This window comes from Panthera onca, chromosome X, assembly GCF_046562875.1.
Source record: "Panthera onca isolate mPanOnc1 chromosome X, mPanOnc1 haplotype 2, whole genome shotgun sequence".
Taxonomy (NCBI): Eukaryota; Metazoa; Chordata; class Mammalia; order Carnivora; family Felidae; genus Panthera; species Panthera onca.
Genome location: NC_138357.1, coordinates 21,295,406 through 21,315,466, shown reverse-complemented (window position 1 = coordinate 21,315,466; position 20,061 = coordinate 21,295,406). Strand labels below are relative to the sequence as shown.

General features: G+C 37.3%; 1 protein-coding gene across 8 annotated transcripts in view; it reads right to left on the bottom strand.

Moving 5' to 3' along the window:
* Positions 1–20,061, bottom strand: part of ENOX2 (ecto-NOX disulfide-thiol exchanger 2) — a 273,070-nt gene that overhangs the window by 190,399 nt on the left and 62,610 nt on the right. For 4 of the 8 annotated variants that reach the window (XM_081792312.1, XM_081792311.1, XM_081792315.1 and 1 more), the window contains exon 3: positions 7,899–7,983. The exons of the other annotated variants lie outside the window; for them this stretch is intronic. The gene's annotated coding sequence lies outside the window, so the exon portion shown is untranslated. The remainder of the gene's footprint in view (positions 1–7,898; positions 7,984–20,061) is intronic. 8 annotated transcript variants of the gene reach the window in all.

Here is a 20,061-nt window from a genome sequence, read left to right as displayed (position 1 = left end):
TGATATAAAGATCAGTAGGTTTTTAGTTGTTTTTAATTCACTAAGGTTAGTCAATATTTTCTTGAAAATCATTTGGCTAGAAGTAAATTCCTGTTATGTCCCTATTGACCAATAAGAAATGGTGATAAAGGTGATGCAAGGAGCAAGTGACAATATTTATGAGAGTTTATAAAGTTTATTAACAGAGACATACTGTTTTAGTTACCTAAAGATGTCAGAAAATTACAATTTGTTTCATCTTTGTTGGTAGCTGCACTAGCTATTCCATTACAGGGAAGGAGTTGATTTATGTGCAGCTGTTGAAAACACAATGAACCAGTCACCACAATTTTAACAAGTGTTGATGCTGGAATACCCACTTCAGATAGCATCTATAACACTGTCATGAAGAAAGTTGACAGTACACTACCTAAAGTAATGATTCTAGTTCCACACTTGCCAAGATTGGCGTCACTGCTATAGAACTGGGTTCTACTGGAGTGGCAATGAAAATTCATTCTTTCATGGTCCTTTAAATAAGGCCAAGGCATATGTCCTAGAATGCTGTTTTTTATTTTCTCCTTATGGTATAAGCTTTATACTACTTGGACTGGACTAACACGAAGTTTGTTTTGATTTCCACAACCAAGTCACTCCTCATATTTGTCCCCTTCTTCTCATTCTTTATATATTAAAATTGTGGGTAGAACACTTTACAAGGAAGATTATGTCTCTCATGAGGAAAGGGGCATTTTTTATTACAAATGAAAATTATGTTTCCACCCACACAAGAAGTTTACAGAATGTGTGTAGTGTGTGTGTATGTGTTTGGGGAACCTGCAGAACAGACACAAACAAGTAGACATAATAGAATGTGATGAGTCTAAACAAAGTGCTAAAAAATGGCCTAATTCTTCCAAGACCTCTTCAGTAAGTCATATGTGAGCTGGTTCTTAAAGAATATGTAAAGCTGACAGGAGGGAGGACCAAGAGAGGAGAGTATTTCAGGCAAAAGAGATGGCTGGCGCAGAGGCATAGAGTGCACAGTACAAAAGTAAATTCAAGGAAAACTTAGTGGTCTTGCTGGGCGTGAGTACAACGTAAAAGGGTACTGAGAAGAACAGCCATGCCTATCTTTTTATTTTGTGATGAGACTTGGATGCTATCTGACTTCTTGCAGTTTCTGTAGTATTACCAAGAAGTCTTACAGAAGAATATTACCCACCTAAGATTCTCTAATGAAACCAGGATACCAACATATAGACAAAGGGGTGGGAAAAAATGTGAGATGAGAAGATAATCAGGAAAAAGAAATTGGACAATGGAAAGTAGAGATATGATTTAAAGATGCACTGGAAATAGTGTTGGGGTAAGGCAGCAGACCTTAAAAGTAAGATGACTGTTTCTGAGCCAGAAGTTCAGCCCAGAGTATCCAAAGCATAGTCAGATTAAAAAAAACAAAAAACAAAAGAAAAAAAAACAAAAAAACAAAAACAAAAACAAAAGAAAACAAAAAAAAATCTAGTAATGACTTTGACTGCAAATCAAGGGATAGTTTTCATGTGGAAGCAGCATACAAAAGGCAGTCAGTCACTTGCCAACAGAGATGAGAAGTCATGATAAGGGTCATCTTTAAACGGCAAGAAAAGTGCTTTCTAAGTCAGATACTGCTGATGGACACATTTGACCAAGATCCACATGTTTGATCAGTTCTGTTTTTTGTTTTTGTTTTTGTTAAATCAAAGTAAAGGCATTTTTCTGACTTTTCGAACACAGGACACCAACCCATGCCTTTGGTGTTACAGAAGAGTACGGAGGTTTCGCCTCAAAACACCTCACTCTCTTCCCTCCCTCCCTTTCTGATCTACAACTTCTTGTTCTTCATTCTTTTTCACTTCTCTTAGCTTAGGTCTTCCAAGAGTATTCATGGGAATTGTTTTTAGTACTATATATGGCCCTAAGGTTCAAAAGGGAGTACAGATGTATACTAAAAGGCTTCCAAGAAATACTAGTGGAATTCTTGAAAATCTGCATGGTCTGAAATTGGGAAAATTCTTAATGAAAGTTTGAAATCATTAGAATACATCCAAACCATTCTTTATTTCCATATACCATAGAACTTTTAGACCTGGAATAGGACATAGAGCAGACATAATTTCCTCACTTTACATATGAAAAAAATTAGAAGAGAGGTAAAATTACTTGTCTAAGGAATACAGTTATGGATAAATAATGGAGCCAACACTTAGATTTCCAATGAAATTACTTTTTTTTTTAAGGCTTAAAGGACATGTACTGAGTGATTTTCTTTTTTTATTATGACCAAAAAACATGTAACTAACATGAAATCCACCCTGTTAACAAATTTTTCAACGTACAATACAGTATTGTTACTTACTGTACAATATACACATTCTTGTGCAGCAAATCTCTAGAGCTTTTTCATCTTGTATAACTTTATGTAATTTCTTTAATGGTCTGTTGAAGTTACATTTTTAGTGACTACAACTCCTGTACATTTCTAGATAACCTCCCAAGTTTATTTTATATGAAGTCATATTCATACAATCTGGTGTCTTACTTAGAGTTGGTTCATTTTAATTTACTAAAGACTCCAGTTTGTAGGGGAATGATTACTTTATTCCGCACAGTTTTATATTTAAAGAATAGGGACCCTGACACACTGTATTCCATTAAAATAATAAACGTCTGTTCAACAGAGGCATCATAAGCAAAGTTAAAAGACAAGTCACAGGCTTGGAGATGATATTTACAAAGCATAAGGGATTAGTATGCAGAATAGATAATCTTCTTCAAATCAGTAAGAAAAAGACTAAGAACCAAATAGAATAATGAGAAGATGATAAGAACAGGCAATTCATAGGAGAGGAAACCTATATGACCAATACATACAAGGAAACATATTAAACCTCAGTAGTAAACAAGAAAATGCATATTAAAACACAGTGAGACATAATTTCATACCCACAAAATTGGAAAAATGTTTTAAGTGACAATACTGAGTGCTGGAAGATATGGAGAAATAGGAACCTTCATATACCACTTGTAGAAAGTATAAAGTAGTTGTTATGGACTGAATGCTTTGTGTTCCCTCAAATTTATATGTTGAAATCCCTACTCCTCAATGGGTTAGTATTTGGAGGTGAGGCCTTTGGGAGGTGATTGGGTGGAGCCATCATGAATGAGATTAGTGTCCTTATAAAAGAGGTCCCTCTGATCTCTCTAGCCCATATATATATATATATATATATATATATATATATATATATATATATATATATATTATTAGAGAGAGAAAGAAAGAGAGAGAGTGAATGAGTGGCTGAGAGGGGCAGAGGGAGAGGCAGAATCTTCAGCAGGTGTCACTCTCAGTGCTGAGCCCAATGCAGGGCTCAATCCCATGATCCTAGGATCATGAACTGAGCCAAAATCAGGAGTTGGACACTCAACTGTCTGTGCCAGCCAGGCACCCCTCTAGCCTTCTTTTCTACTATATATGGATACATAAGTTGGCAGTCTGAAACTTGGAAGAGAGCCCTCACCAGAACCTGACCATGCTGGCACCCTGATCTCAGAGTTCCAATCTCCAGAACTGTGAGAAATAATTTTCTGTTGTTTATAAGACACCCAGTCTATGGTACTTGTTACAGCAGCCCTAACTCTAAGACAGTGGAATGACAACTTTGAAGAACAACTTGGGTGTGTCTTATAAAGTTGAAAGATGCGTATGCTCTGCAATCCGGTACTGTCACTTCAAGGTGGGAACCTTATACACACCCAGAAGAAGACATAAACAATGATGTATATTGGAGTACTTTTTGTAATAATGGAAAGTGAGAAGAAACCTACAAAATTTATCAACAAGGACATGGAGAAATAAAATGAAATACTCTATAGCTATTAAAATGAATAGGTATATATATCAATACAGATAAGTCTCAGAAATAGAGTGGAAAATGCAAGTTGATTAATGACATGGATAGTGTGATATAAATTTTGTAAATATTAAAATTCTGCTAAATACTATTTCTAGGTGCATGCATTTGTACAAATACATGAATGGGAAGGACTTATATCAACTTCAGGATGGTAGTTCTGCAGGGGAGGAAGGGAGGATAATGTGATCAGGGAAGGGCACAAAGTAAATTTCAACTGCTCAACCATATTTGTATTTTTAAAGGATTGGAAACAAATATGGAAAATATTAATGTTTGGTAAATCTGTATGGTGGGCATAACTGTATACCCTGTTCTTCTCTGTATTCGAAGTTTTTCACAATATATTACTTTTATAAAAGAATGAAGAAGTACATTTCCTTTACAACTATAAATATTCACTTTGATCAAAAGCTAAAGTTAGCTATATGGTAGAAATTATGTCAACTCTGAGCCCTGTTTTGTCACCCATCAGCTTATGCAGTCCAAATTGAGAGTTGGGCTTAGGTGCCCTTTTCATTTTAGATAAAGTCCCATAAAGAGATAAGCATATGTAATTACATATTATAAACTTTCACTATATATACTGTCAAGTGCATACCAGGATCACATTTTAAATCATTCATTTGTGTTCCTCAAAAAGTGATAGCACCTGCAGACATTAGCTCTGTATTCAGGCCAGTGAGATGGTTCATTACTCCCTATTGCTAATTACATACAATGTTCTTTACTTTCACGTGAACTTTGATGTGCTTGCATTAGGTCCAGGTATTACCTGGGAGGGTAAACTGTTTTTAGTTTGAGGAAAACACAAGGCAGCTGCCTGATGCTTTGAAAATAGTATAGAAAAATTCTTAAAAGTCAACAAGAAATAGTTCAAACATACAGGGTTGAAAACTATTTAGTATCCAGAGCTCAGAGAAGAAGGAAATCCTAGAAAATTTGGGAGGGAAATGATTTCAACTAAGTTTAGAAAGTGACTTACATGGTCTTAAAAATTGTTTATAAATAAATGGTCACTAAATCACATAGATGTGTGATTTCCGAATCTATGCTAATATCAGAAAATTATACATGCTTGCTGGGCTTATATAGATAAAACAGACTTGCGTTGGTGGACACAATTCCCTACTAATAAACTAATTAACCCAGCCAAAATGCAGAAACTCATTAAAAGCATTTAAATTCATGTTAAATGCAAATGTGCAATTATCTGCAATTGTGATAACCAAAATAAACAACACTCAGAACCATAAGAAGGCCCTAATAAAACATTTGAAATTGAGAACTTGACTTGTAGGAGTTAGAAAAGAAATCAAAGAGCAAAATCAGTTCATACTAAGGCAGGGTTTCATTTATACAGTGTATCCAGGAACAGAGCCAATAATCCACAAAGTTTGAAAAGCCATGAAGTTCCTCCAAATTTAGGTAGAGGCAACTATAAATTGGCTGATTTCTAAATGGGATAAACACTCCAAAATACTAAGTGCAGTGATACCCCTCTGCAGTGATATTCCTCTGGAATATTCTTCCCTACTCATCTTTGCAAGGCTACAATTACTCATTCTTCAAGTCTTACCTGTCACTTCCATGGGAAGTCTTTCCACCTTCTCTACCCTCCACATCTCAGGTTCTGTACTCCTGCTTGGTATTCTATTACACTCTGACAATCACCTATTACATACAGCACTTAAACTTTATTTTAACTGTCTGTCATCTCCCTTACTAGATCATAAGCTCATGAGCCAGGAATCAGTCCTGTCTTGATTCTTATAATTTTCATCCAGAAAAGAAAGCACAGTACCTGGCCCATAGTAGGAACTTTACAAATATTTGTTGAATATATTAATGAGTGCATAGATGGATGCATAGATAGCCAGATGTAAGTATATTAACGTGTTGATCAATTCTATACAGAGCAAGGTAACCATTTTTTAAAAGTATATTAGTTTACATGAGGGTCTGTGTCTATATGTTTCTTTAAATCTGATGGTGATGGAGTATGTTACACATGTATTTCTGGAGAGGGAAGGACTTTGTAAAAACACAAAAACGAGTATGCCTAAATAATTCCTGAGGAGTCATAATTTTTCAGATTTATGTATTTATGCTCAAACTGCTTCCATCCATGTTTCATTTATTCTTACAACCTCCAAGCAAAATAGATAAGGACAGATATTATCATTGTCATTTTTCTGAAGAGGAAATGGATTAAGAAGTAAAGTGAATTTGTCCAACTGCAAATGATATCACAATATCTAAGCTGATGCTCCAGCCACTACAATAGTGTATCCTAGTAAGATCACAATTACTATCACAATCTTTTTAGAGCTAGAGAAAGAGATATGAGCAAATATTTGAGACAGAAAGAAAGCCCATAATTCATAGTGACAAATCTGCTTGGCAGGCACCTTGTAAAAGAAATTTAGCTTCTGCGTTTAACTAGCACATACAAGGGGATATTAGGACAGGGATGGAAATTTACTTTTTGTCTAAGTTCATAAAGTCTTGCACTGATATTGGTCATAAACATTCAGTTTAGTAGATGATAAGATGAAATGCATTTAACAAGAATGACCAAGATTTCAGCTTGAAGAATTAAATATGATATTTTTCTGAACTATAATTGATAAGAAAAAAGTTGAGTCTAATTTATGTTTGTAATTAATACCACGTGGAAAACAACATTGAGATTAAAACATCGATATTAATTGAAATCCTTTATGAGCCTTATAAATGATCTAGTTTGATAACCGGTACATGAAAGCATTGGAATGAGCTGCTCTCCCCCATATCTCTTTTCCTTAAAAAAAAAATCAATGTAACTCAGTAGGGTGTTTTCAAACGTAGGAAGCAAAGTAGGTGCTGCTTCCAAAGCAGTTTTTTGAGTGTCAGATATGAATGAGATTTTATTACATTTTCAGCTTCACATGATGCCTTTCCATCAAGGAGCTCAAGGGCCTCAAAAGAACGGCCACTTCCCTGGAGCTTGATCAGCAGGGGCCCATGGAAGGTGCCTTTGTCCAGAAATGAAAGGCAATGGTGACCTTCTTAGAGCAGAGGAGACCAGGCATACTACTGTTTTGGGCTCTATTAACCTGTTCTCACTGACAGACAATATTCAAATTCTAAAGGAAGATTTCAATGTTAAAATAAATCTGTGTTTCCAATATTGATTGTAACAAATCACAGTGTGCACTCCTTTATTCTAGTCCTTCTAGCTTCACCTTGTCTCTAATGCACTGGTTGATACTGCTTTTTCTTTCAGGTTTTTCTCTCCGATGGGCTACTTGTTGCTCCTCTGTGCTTCAGGAAAGTAACAAGTAACAGGGACAAAGGTTACCTATACCTCAAGAACTGACGTAACAAGGTAAATATTAGGGCATGGTAACATAATCATAATAATTGCTTTCATTAAATCCCGACTGTGTGCCGAGCCCTGTACTATCACGTACTTCACACGCACTACCTCATTTGATTTTCTCCCACAGACTATCAGATAAATATTACTATTGTCCTCATTTTGTGGAAGAGGAACATGAATACCAGCTCATTAATTTATTTACCCAAGATCCCCAGAGCTAAGTAAATGGCAGGCTCAGGATTTAAACCAAGGCCCATCTGACACAAGGCCCATCTGGTCCCGAAATCAGTTTGCTATGCCACACTGCCAACCTGAAACAAAATGATGTACTCTAAATATGGTGTCAGGTGGTATGCGTGCTTGCAAGCAGAAGAAATTCCAAGCTTTCAGGCATTTTACGGCTGAATGGATGATGTAGAACTAGAACTTATTTGGGGTAATGGCTAACATTTGTTGAGGGCATAGTATAGGTGCTGTTCTAAGAGTGTCACATGCATTGACTCATTTAATCACTACAATACCCTACTAAGTATATATGTGGCATTTTAATGCCCATTGCAAAGATGAAAAAGCTGGCACTGAAAGGTAAAATGACTTACTCAAGGTCACACAGCTGTGAAGGGGTGGAGCTAGAATCCAAATCCAAGCAGTCTGGCTCCAGAGTATACACACTTAATCACAACACTATATTAATGAGAAATTGGTTGAGATTAGGAATTGTCCCAAGGAAAAAAATAATCACACAGTTTCAGAGCCAGAAAGAACCTTAAAGATTATTTAGTCCAACCGTCTTATCTTACCAATGAGAAAAGGGAGGCAGAGCAAGTTTAACCGACTTACCTAAAGTCACACGGTTTGCAAGTAGCTTGAGCCTGCACTACAGCCTGGGTCTTCTCAACCCCAGTCAAGTGTCCATCCCATTCTACCATGCTATGCTCTTCCAGATATACTCATATGGCAAAATAGGAGTAGACTTCAGCTAAACTGCCTTTTCTGGACCTGGACCTGAGCTATTGAACATGACTGGAGAAAATTCACATAGCTGAGTTGATGGGCTTTACTTTCATTTAAAGTATTTCCAATCACAAGCCTCAACTGAGCACTCATCTTTGCCCCACAATGCTCCTTCTGCATTAAGCTTGCTTTCCCATTCTTCAAATTGACTATGATATATCTTCACTTCTCTCCTCAATCCTTCTATATCTTTCCCACTCCTCTCCCGCTTCCTGCCTTTAGCTGATGATCTTGCCTCATACTTTGTGGAGAAAACAAAAGCCATCAGAAAGAGCTCTCTCCTCTTCCCACCACCAAATCTACACAGTGACCTACATCTTTATCTATTCTTTCTCTTCTGCCTTGTTGAGATGGAAAGAGTATCCCCCAATCCCATCTTCCCTCGCCTGCTCAAAGACTTTGCTCCTGTCTAGATTCCTTTACTTCTTCATCATCACTTCTCCCTTTCTACTGGAAGTCAGCCTTGACTTCTACTGTTTCAACATCCCATACTTCCCAACCAGTAGTAGATCCTGCCTTTTGATTATAACTTCAAAATCCATGTTGAGTTTCTCCATTTCTCTTCATCTTTGCTACCATCATTTTTATCGATGTCAGCATTTTCTCTTACCTAGTCTCCTGCAATAAATGAATAACCTAATTGGCCGTTGTGCTTCCATTCTTGTCCACCTTTTAACTCACTGTCCACAAACAGCCAAAGTAGTCTTTACAAAAAAATATATAAGAGTTCACATTACTCCTGTGCTTAAAACCTTTCTATGGATTCCCACTGTTTTTAGAATAAAATCCAAATTTTAAAACCCCAATTCTTGAGGCCTATAAACTCTGTATGATGTGGCACCATTTACCTCTTCCGACTTTATTTATATTTATATATGCCATGTTCCCTCTCCTCAACTATGCTGGGTTTCCCTCTGTTCCTGCAACACACCAAACCTTTCTTGCTTTAACCTGTGCCTGCTGTCTCCTAGGCTATTTGTGCATCAGACGCCTTCTCCTCCATCACACTTCAGCCCGAAATGCATCTTTTTAGAGAAACCTTACTTCTGTGATATCTAAGTAGGCCCTGACATTTTTTTCTCTTCCATAGCTGTCCTCATACTTAACCACCATCAGTAAGAATTTTATGTATGTAGGGGCAACTGGGTGGCTCAGTCAGTTAAGCATCCAACTTCAGTTCAGGTAATGATCTCATGGTTCCTGAGTTCAAGCCCCATGTCAGGCTTTGTGCTGACAGCTCAGAGCCTGGAGCCTGCTCTGGATTCTGTGTCTCCCTCTCTCTGCCCCTCCCCTGCTCACATTCTGTATCTCTGTCTCTGTCTCTCTCTCTCTCTCTCTCTCAAAAATAAACATTAAAAAAAGAATTCTATGTATGTATTCATATATTTCTGTTCACTCATCTGCCTTGAAGTTCAATGATAGCAGGACCTTTGTATATCTTTCATTTACTGTTGTATTTACAATATCTAATGGAGTATCTGGCACCAAGCAGGTGCTCAATAATTTTTTGCTGAATTACGGAATGAATTAATTAAAACCTGGATCCTATTGAAAAATACCTGAAACAATGATCAAATGGGGAGAGACAGAGTCCTTAGAATAAACCAAAAAAGGAAAAAGTCAAGAAGTCAAGAGTTCTTCTTTAGGTCCTCTATAGTCACTAACACATTACTATCAAATAAAGATACTCTGAACAGGGGAAAATAACTCTGACTTCTCTAGGAAAAGAATCTAACTGGTTTCATGATTCCAAATCCTTTACTAAACTGTAGTCATCAGATTCTGATCTTCGTGATGATCCCTTTCTGAATGAAATTAAAAAAATAATCTGCATACATTACCCAGATGAGGAACAGGATCTTGAGGTTGTTAACTATACAAGGCTTTCTTTGTCAAATATGCTCCTTCTCACTATACATACTTGAACGGAAAGCGAGAGTTACATTTTACTTAGTTATTTTTACCTCAAGTCATTTATTCCTCTGCTAAGTAGTTTATCGATTCTTCAACATCAATTTAGAGCTGGAGTTTACAGCACTCCCATCAGAAACCTTATAGTGCTCAAAATAAATGTCTTGCCCGAACAACACCATGTCAGTTGTTGAAGATGTAACTCAGGAAAACAAATGCACCTAAAGGTAGAAACTAAATATAGATATCCCCTTATACATACACAGTTGGGATGTGACCTTTCTTACAAGAAAAAATGAAAGAAATCTATAACATATAGAAAATTCAGTAGTATAAGGAGTCTAATAAGGAAAACAGTAGAATTCACTATAGTACATTACCTCCCACTAATGTTCCATAACAGTTATTTTAGACAGGAAGCATAAGCTTGCCAAATGTTCTACATTTCCTGTACTAGTTTCACATCCTACACATCTAGCCTAGTATTAAAAATATTGTCCATGATATTTTGCTTCCTGGCTTCTGGAGTGGGAGCCTCCAAATCTGCCTATAAACCTTTTGGGATTCAAATTCCAACTTTCATCCTGTAGAAAGCATATCTGCCACACATACCACCCCCTTCTAGAGAAACGTTGGTTATACTCAAATGCTTTGGGATTACGAGTGAGAAAGACTTGAATTACGTATCTAAGTATAACCCATTAGCTGATGGGCCAGAAAAGCACAAGAAAGACACAACTGTTTTAACAGTTTCACCCCAACTGTAAGTATTCACATGTAATGACACATATAGAAGAGCACAAAATTTCCTTTTCACCCTAGAAGGAAAACAGGTGTTAAATGTTCTTGAGTCTTAGCACTGTACATTTAAAATAACTACCTTATACATTGATTTGGAGTTGCAACTCATCTAAGACACTTAGGGGATTCCCAAAAGTGCACCAGAATTTGGGAATATATAAAATTATAATTACTTTCCATTCTTTTTCTCCAATTTCCTCATAATTGCTCATCCTGATATAGCCCTATATTCTTTAAGGGATGAAGGAAAGGGGCTTAACACACTGGATGGTATTTCAAAACTGTATAACCAGGCAGGGTCATTCATTCAATAAGTATTTATTGAGTGTTAGGTGCTAGGCACTGTTCTAGAGGCTGGCATAACAAGCCCACAGAGGGGTTGCACAGGTTCAAATGAGCATAAGACAGTAACAAGAGAGAAGGGTTTCTGATTTCTAAGGTTGTTCCTTTTTTGTTTGTAGTCAGGCAATGGAACAGCAACCATAGGCTGTACATAGCAGGTAAGATGTCAAATGGGGAGACTCTTCCTCAAGACTACCTTGCTTCCTTCCTAATTCCAGCATAGAATAACTCACGACTAGGGAAAGGAGAGTCAAAAAAATTAAGGCAATTTTTTTCCGAGTAACTAAGGTAAATGGAACACTCTAAAGGCAGCCATCCAAACCATCCCTGCCGCAAGCCCAGGTCTCTCTGCTTCACATCTTGGGTTTAAGATCCTCCTTCACCTTTTTCTCCCCATTACTCCAATGCAGCAGTCAGGCAGTTCACATATACAATTATCTTTACTCTGGTGGGAGGAAAGCTTAAAGTAGATTTCCATGCAGATCATTCATTCAACCAATATTTAGTGAGCACCTACTATGAGCCAAGGATGGCTCTTGGTGCTGGGGATATAGCAGTAAACAGATGATCAGTGCTACTCTGATGGAGTTCACAATTTAAATGGGGGTTGTTAAGGTAAGTTACAGTCAATTTTACAATAACCACATAGTTTCATACTGGTTCAAGTGATTACACAGTCCCTTCTTGTTCCTCCTTTCTTTAGCTTCTACTCTAGAGCCCAACCTTTGCACCTATGTGTTCTTGCTGCTTTTTGATGTTTCTATACTCCACTTCCACTCTGAGGTCTAGCCTAAAGGCTCAGCTGCCTCCACTCCCCTCTCAGGTCCTCAGTCACACCCTCTGTAGTTGAGATTATCTCTAATGAACAGAACTCTTCTTGCAATGGTTCCTCATCTTTCTTACACCATGGTGACAGCAATTTGACCAAAATTACCAGGGCATTCACTGGGCTCTGGCTTCTCATCTTGGGAATCTCTGATTAGCCGTTCCTTAGCCTCTTAGTTGAGCTTCCAGCTCCATTTACAAATCCTTGCTTTCCTTTGTTCCTCTCTAATCTCTTCTTTTTATTTACTTCGTACCTCTATTTTTTCCTGACAAATATTTCTCACCCAAGTTGAGAAAGAAAGATAGTTGGGAATATGAAACACCACAGTCCAATTTAAATAAATCTGTTTTAAAAAATCTGGATTGTCAAAGATAATTTGAAAAAGAAAGCCTCTGGGGCCAGGTACCATGTCTTCATAAGACTCTGATCTCATATATACACAGTTGCTTCCTGTGGAATTTCTGCAAGCTGTTCTTTAAAATAATTGTGCTGTGTGTTTCTGGGTTCTTATGGGGTTTTAACATTTTGAAACCACAGGAGCAAACAGAAAAATTTTAAATGTGATTACTCAGTAGTCAAATAAAATGTTATAAGAAATTTCTCCATTTTTTTCCTACCCTCCAATTTTTTCCTTCCCATCTGAAATACAAAACGAGTTGAAAATATTTCAGTCCAAAGGGTAATTTTATGAAAAAGATAAGCACCTAGAAACAGGCTTATAATGAAAAAATCTCCTCCACCACAGAGCAACACTAATGTAATTCAATAAAGTTTATAAAACCATTCCTGCCAATCAAAATCTAGAAAAGACAATTTCCTGTTTGTGGAAATAGATGTGATACTGAACAGAACCAAATTAGGTTGCAATTAGCTTAGAAAAAAACCTGATACACTAGACTCAGGTTAGCTTAAAAAAATGTTGCTGCATTTTAACACATTTGCATACTAGTTTAATAAAATTAAGATTTCCAAGAGAAATCTTAGGGAGTAGGGAGGGGGAGCTGAATGAGTTATACATAAAAAAAAGCTATATATAAGTAAAAATAGTAAGCATTTCACTGAGAGTTCACTATGTGCAGGGCACTTTCCAAAGTCCTTTATATATGGTTTCTCATTTCCTTCTCACCATAATTTTAACAGGTGGGTGTTATTATTTCAGTTTTACAGATGAGTCAGCCAAAGCTCAGAGATTAAGTTAGATGTGTAAATTCATTCAAGGGATAAAATTCAGACCCAGGTCTACTCTTAACTGTTAGGCTATGTTGCCATTCATAGAGCATATAACAGACATACCCATATAATATATAGTTATATATAATATATATGAGCATTTATAACAGGTAACTCCTGAATGAATTAGCTAGGCATGAAGCAGCATGACATAGCAGAAAAAGCACTTGATCAGGAGTCCTGAGACCTAAGTTCTGCTCTAGGCTCTGACACTAAGTAGCTGTATGGCTTCAGATGAGTCATTCAACATCTCTGGGCCTCAGTTTCCCCATCTATAAAACAAGAATATCAAGATAAAGATTCTATAACATCCCATTTAGTTCTGCCATTCTATTATTCCGCTGACAATAAGTTATATTGTATGTATTACAATGAATGTTTTGCCTTTGGGGATAATATACACTGAAAGCAACTTGAGAAAGAGATTCTGCTAAAAAGTGTACCCTTGACACAAGCAGATCTGCTAGAAAGAGGGAGATGATTTCAAGAGGAGAACCTTTTTTGTGATCATAAATGGAGCTGCCTTCATAGTCTTTGAACTCTCCTTCACCATCAGCCAAAGAGAAGCTTCAGTTAATCTTCACTAAAGATGACAGTCTGCAAGTATTTTGGACCTCCAGGTCGAGGCTAAGTTGGCAAGAACTAAATGGAGAGAAAACCATTTTACAGGGTCACCGCTAAGCCCAGAATCATGGAATTTCTGAAGAAAGTGTTTATGGGTGACTAAATCAAAGGCCTCAGTTAGGTCAATAAAAATGGTTCTAATATAAACCTCACACATTGTTTCTGAAATATCATTGGTGCTTTTAGTAAAGTTAAATTGAGAGGAAGGCTAGCTGTGAAACATAACTAGACCACAGTCAGCGAATTCCCTTCTCTAGGGGATTGAGCATTTGGGAATTTTATAAAAACTTCACCTAACTTTGGCAACACACACTGGATCACCATCAGTATAGATGGATTCTGATTTTTGATCCTTTCTACAATGCACAATGCCAAATTGATTAGTGAGTCTCCAGAAAGAATGGACACATTCAAGAACTCAGTTGGCCTTCTACAGGGATTCCAGCCAGTTTGAGGAGCAACTGATTGAAAAGCCTTAAGTTTTTATGTTTGTATTTCTCTAGAGCAGCTCTTGACTAGCTTCTCTCTGCCCCATTGCCTTCCCAGGTGACAACCCACTGTCATCTTTGCCATAGGATGTGATAAGCCATACTCCTAGCTGCCTTTCCAATTCTCGCAAGAGCCACTGAGCAAAGGAGGTTAATGATAGTGTCTTCTCACTTCTACTACTCACAGTAATGGAATTCCTAAAGAGCTCATTTTTCTTGTGAAATGCTTTATTTTAGAAAGGTAGCCAAAGAAAGGTAAAGGAAGGCTGAGGGAGAGGGAGGAAGGGTTAGCTATTTAGCTCTATCTGTGGGTTATTTTCCTCATGGCATGGTACATTTGTATTTTTAAATTAAATGAAACCCTTTGTGCTCTAGGTGAGAATGCTATATAAATCACAGATGGCTTTTGTAATTGGCCAATATTAGAAATACAAAGGTGTCTGAATGAATAGACAAATGACATTATCATAAGATTGGAAAGGGAAGAACCATATGGCAAGTTAATGCAAGGAATTATTAAGATAAAGTGAAAGAGTTGGAATTTGAAAGTGGGTACTAAATTCATTTGGATTATAAACTGTTGCAATTAGAAAAGAAACCCTGGAGGCTAATCAATTTTCATTAATGGATTTCTTTTGACCTTGCCCAGTGATTTCTCAATTTGTTCTTGAAACAAACCCTTGAAACAGCTTCTCTCCATTTGACAGGCCAGGGCATTAATTTATACTTCACCTGTGCCCATAGCTCATATACATAGTAACAGAAGTAAAGCCTGTCCAACTGTGAGCTCTGAGTACCCAACTAAGTCCACAAAAGGCCCAGAAAGGGCATGGCTGCTCCCTAACCAGTAGATGTACCAACTTAGATTCATATAATTTTAGAGTTGAAATGGGTCTTTGAGTTTATCTCATTCTTAACATGTATTCTTACACTTAACTTTGTGTTAGGAGGTATGGTCATAGGATTGTATAAGAGTAAAAGGAGAAGTACACAAAGTGCCTGGCACACAGTAGGTACTTAAAAATACGTCAATTTCCTTCCTATTCTCCATGTCTAAGTTTTCTCTTTTCCAGGCACAAAGTCCCAGTTTCTAACCTTTCTTAATATGACAGGTTTTCCAGCCCCTGACCATCTTTGTTTTATTCTAGTTTGTCAAGTGTTTTTCTAAGATGTACTGCCTGGGATAGAAAGCATTATTCCAGAAGTGTGACACATGTGTACCACGTGGAGCAGAGTGGGACTTCAATCTTAAAGTTTCTTTAATCTTGGGAAGATACAGCTCAGCTACAGGCATATGTGGGCAAGGCAGGGTTGAGGTGTATTCTCTTATCATCATGATTCTTTTTGCTCATTGATTTCCTTTTTCCTGGCCCACAGGCAAATGAGTGATCGATTCCATCAAAACTTCAAGTTACTTATTGAATCAGAGCAGTTGTATTGGCCAGATCCAGTAGCTCTTTCCTGGGACTCTGCTTTCGTAGCAGGTTGTGATGCATAATAATGCAGCCAATCTAATTCCTGCCACATATACTGACGGGCATTACTGCCAGAGTATCTCTTCCAATCCATTTTATGTGGTTGTTTTCCTAAGTAACTTATTGAATTAAAAAGATAATAATTTTAATCTTATTGGTTAGTACTGATGAAGCACTTCCAGGCATAGAGAGAGGTAGAGTGTATGCTTTGAAAGTACAAGGGTGGAGTTCAGTTTCCACCTTTCCAATTTCCTGGAGGCAGTATAGAATACTGAGAAGACCACTAAGCAAGAGTCACAGAACTTGATACAGTGCCCCATCTATGCCACTAACTTAGTATACAATCTTGGGTAAGTCATTTAACTTATATGGATCATAGTTTCCTTATCTGTAAAATGAGAGGGTTGGATCAAGCAAACTCTAATGTCTCTTCTGGATCTAAAAATATATAGTTCTATTCTGTGCCTTATGGCCAATTAAAAAATTGTATTTTCCCACACGATACTTACCTTTTTAATCAGTTATCACTGAAGAATATCCCAGACAAAATGGGGTTTTTAAACAACTTATGTAATTTAAATAGAGAACTGAAACAGGTAACCATTTCTTTTCCCAATCTCTTGCTTATGTAATTTTAAAGCAGTAAACGAAACTGTGTTTTACAAAGATTATCATTATATAGCCAAGCTGAAGTGGAGAATTCAACACCTACAAGTGAGGTACAACAGAGAGAGCTGCATTGAGCAAGTCTGTTTATAATATATTAACCATAGGAAATGGCTTGGAACCTGACCTTGTGTAGACATTCTACTCTTCAGAGTTCAATTTAGTAATATGCTGTGAGAATGTCTGAGTACATAAATCACCCATTATGCTGTGTCAGAGATCATACCATAAGTATGTTTAAAATTTTTGTTATTAATTTAAATCTTAAGGTAGTAGCCAAAATTACTGTACAACAATGCCTTTTTACTTCTAGTCCATATAAAGTAATTGGTTTATGAGAGATTTCAAATGTGTAGGCTAATCTTTTGGATAGGCTATACTCTTTTTTTACAATCCTCTAAGAAAATAATCTATTAAATCTATAGATACGTTACCCAATAGAAGTCTTAAGTATCAACATTGCTGGTATACTCATTAATAAAAACATCCCATAAAACATTGATAAAATTTATGGTTTTTTGCTTCTAACTCAAGAAACACCATATTGAGTCATGGACTATGAATTCTGGTATTTGAACTCTGACAATGGCATCACAAGGCTGTTATAAAGGAGAACATGTCTTGCACTGTTGGTGGGAATGCAAATCGGTGCAGCCGCTCTGGAAAGCAGTGTGGAGGTTCCTCAGAAAATTAAAAATAGACCTACCCTATGACCCAGCAATAGCACTGCTAGGAATTTATCCAAGGGATACAGGAGTACTGATGCATAGGGGCACCTGTACCCCAATGTTTATAGCGGCACTCTCAACAATAGCCAAATTATGGAAAGAGCCTAAATGTCCATCAACTGATGAATGGATAAAGAAATTGTGGTTTATATACACAATGGAATACTACGTGGCAATGAGAAAAAATGAAATATGGCCTTTTGTAGCAACATGGATGGAACTGGAGAGTGTGATGCTAAGTGAAATAAGCCATACAGAGAAAGACAGATACCATATGGTTTCACTCTTATGTGGATCCTGAGAAACATAACAGAAACCCATGGGGGAGGGGAAGGAAAAAAAAAAAAAAAAAAAAAAGGGTTAGAGTGGGAGAGAGCCAAAGCATAAGAGACTGTTAAAAACTGAGAACAAACTGAGGGTTGATGGGGGTGGGAGGGAGGGCAGGGTGGGTGATGGGTATTGAGGAGGGCACCTTTTGGGATGAGCACTGGGTGTTGTATGGAAACCAATTTGACAGTAAATTTCATATATTAAAAAATAAAAAAAAATAAATAAAAAATAAATAAATAAATAAAAAGGAAAAAAAAAATAAAATCTCTAAAGGAGAACATGATCCCTTCCCTCTATGATCATACTCTTGAATGTTAAGAATGTTTAGTAAAACACACACACACACACAAGACATCATACACACACACACACACACACACACACACACACACACACACGCTGGTAGGGGCAGAATTCCTATAGTATTTTACAGAGGATATTCTATTTTCTAGGAGGCATTTCTCTATCAGGCAGCACATATGAAAATAAGAAAACCATGAAAAACCTCTATTTTTCAACATTTTGGTGTTCTTGTTGGATTCATGCAGTGGCTGAAAGATAAATCCAAAATAGTCGGGGAGGGGGGAACCTTGGCTCACCACAGCATCATTTATACTGATATTTCTAAAGGTCAGAAGAATTTAGGTCCAGGCTCATTTCCCATCGTTAATTCACTCCAACATGACAAATCTTTCCATGATGATGTGGTCTCCCAGTTATCTTCTCTGTGGCTAAAGGGGAAGACACAGAAGAATTTCCAAAGGTCTATGTCATTACTCTGCTTTCCCTAGGTGGGACTCTTGCTGTTATCCCTGAACTATGGTGGAGACACCACGACACAGCAGATGGTAAGAAAAGAGGACCAAAGTTTAAATTAACAACCATTGCTACCAACATTAAGCATCCCTTTGAAACAAGGGAAACTGTGAAATCTGAGTCTACATTTCTATTGAAGGTCAACAAAGCATTGCCTTCTTAGGAGAGACAGGGTTTACTGCCTTTCTTAGCATAAATACACCAAGCAAGAACACATCAAGCAGAAGATAATAGTGCATCCCTAATTTAGTAATTGTCATAGGACTCTTCTCCTCAATTAAACAGTTAACAGGGAGCTGGGATTCACACAAAGAATTTCGCTCCTCCTCCCTCTTTCCCAGTTTGATTTATGCATAGCCCCTGGAGACGCAAATTAATGTCTTCATAGACCAAAAGCCCCAGCTGTTTTGGAAAACCTATGACAAAGCTTAACTAAGGTTCACGCATGCAAACACAAAGCCCCCATAATTACTAAGCTGGGTGTTATGAAGCTGGCTCCTCAATCAAGGGTCTGAAACCAGCCTTATTGCCTCTCTCATTCCCAGCCAGGCAGGCCTGAATACACCTATAGTGCTAATTTAGTATTGCTGGAGGCATTGTGGATCCTGGGTAGATAGACACCTTAAGCAAAACCAAAGAAGAGATATAGAACTATAGGGATTTAAAACCACAATTCATCATTTATTAATATCAGACAGAAGCACTAGAAAACTGTGAAACTCCATTTCTTATAGACCTAATTTCTTTGGTTTATTTGTTCTTTTCTTTTTTGATGGTAAAAAAAGAAATCAGAAAATGGCATGACACATTTAAGGAAAATTCTAAAAGACACTCTGCACCCTCAATTCTGTCTTAAACGAACAAAAGACAAGCTTCCCCTCCATTCCCCCTCCCCTTGGAAACATGTGGCCTGCACTTGCTGTTCCCACTTCCTCTCCTCTTATTCACTCCTTAATCACTGCATTTTACTAAAACAACCCTTGCAAATGTCAGTGACACTCTTTCTTGCTAAAGCCAGTGACCACTTTTTAGTCCTCATCTTATTCTTTCTCACTGCAGCACTTAACTCTGCTGGCCATTCCAGCTTTCTTGAAGCTCTTCCCTTGCCTTTCTGTGATACCTCCTAACTCTCTAGTTTCTCTTTCTCAGCATCCTTCATGGGCTTCTCTCCCTCTACTCATTTCTGAGATGTCAGTGTTCCACTTTATGCTTCTTTGCTTCTTATTCCACAACCAGAGGTTCTTAATCTAGACATTATAGGGCTGCATGGATGTGCTTCAAGAGGTCTATGAACCTTCTAAAATTGCATGCAGAATTATATATGTAAATTTTATGGGGAGAGGGTCTATAGTTATCAGATACCTAAAGGAGTCTAAGGGCAAATGACCCTCAGACTGGCTCTGGGGATGCCATGATTTCAAATCATATCTCTATATGGGCCGATAACTCTGGTATCTGTATCTCCAGTCTGGTTTGTTCTTAGCATGGGCATCTCATGGGGACTTTAAACT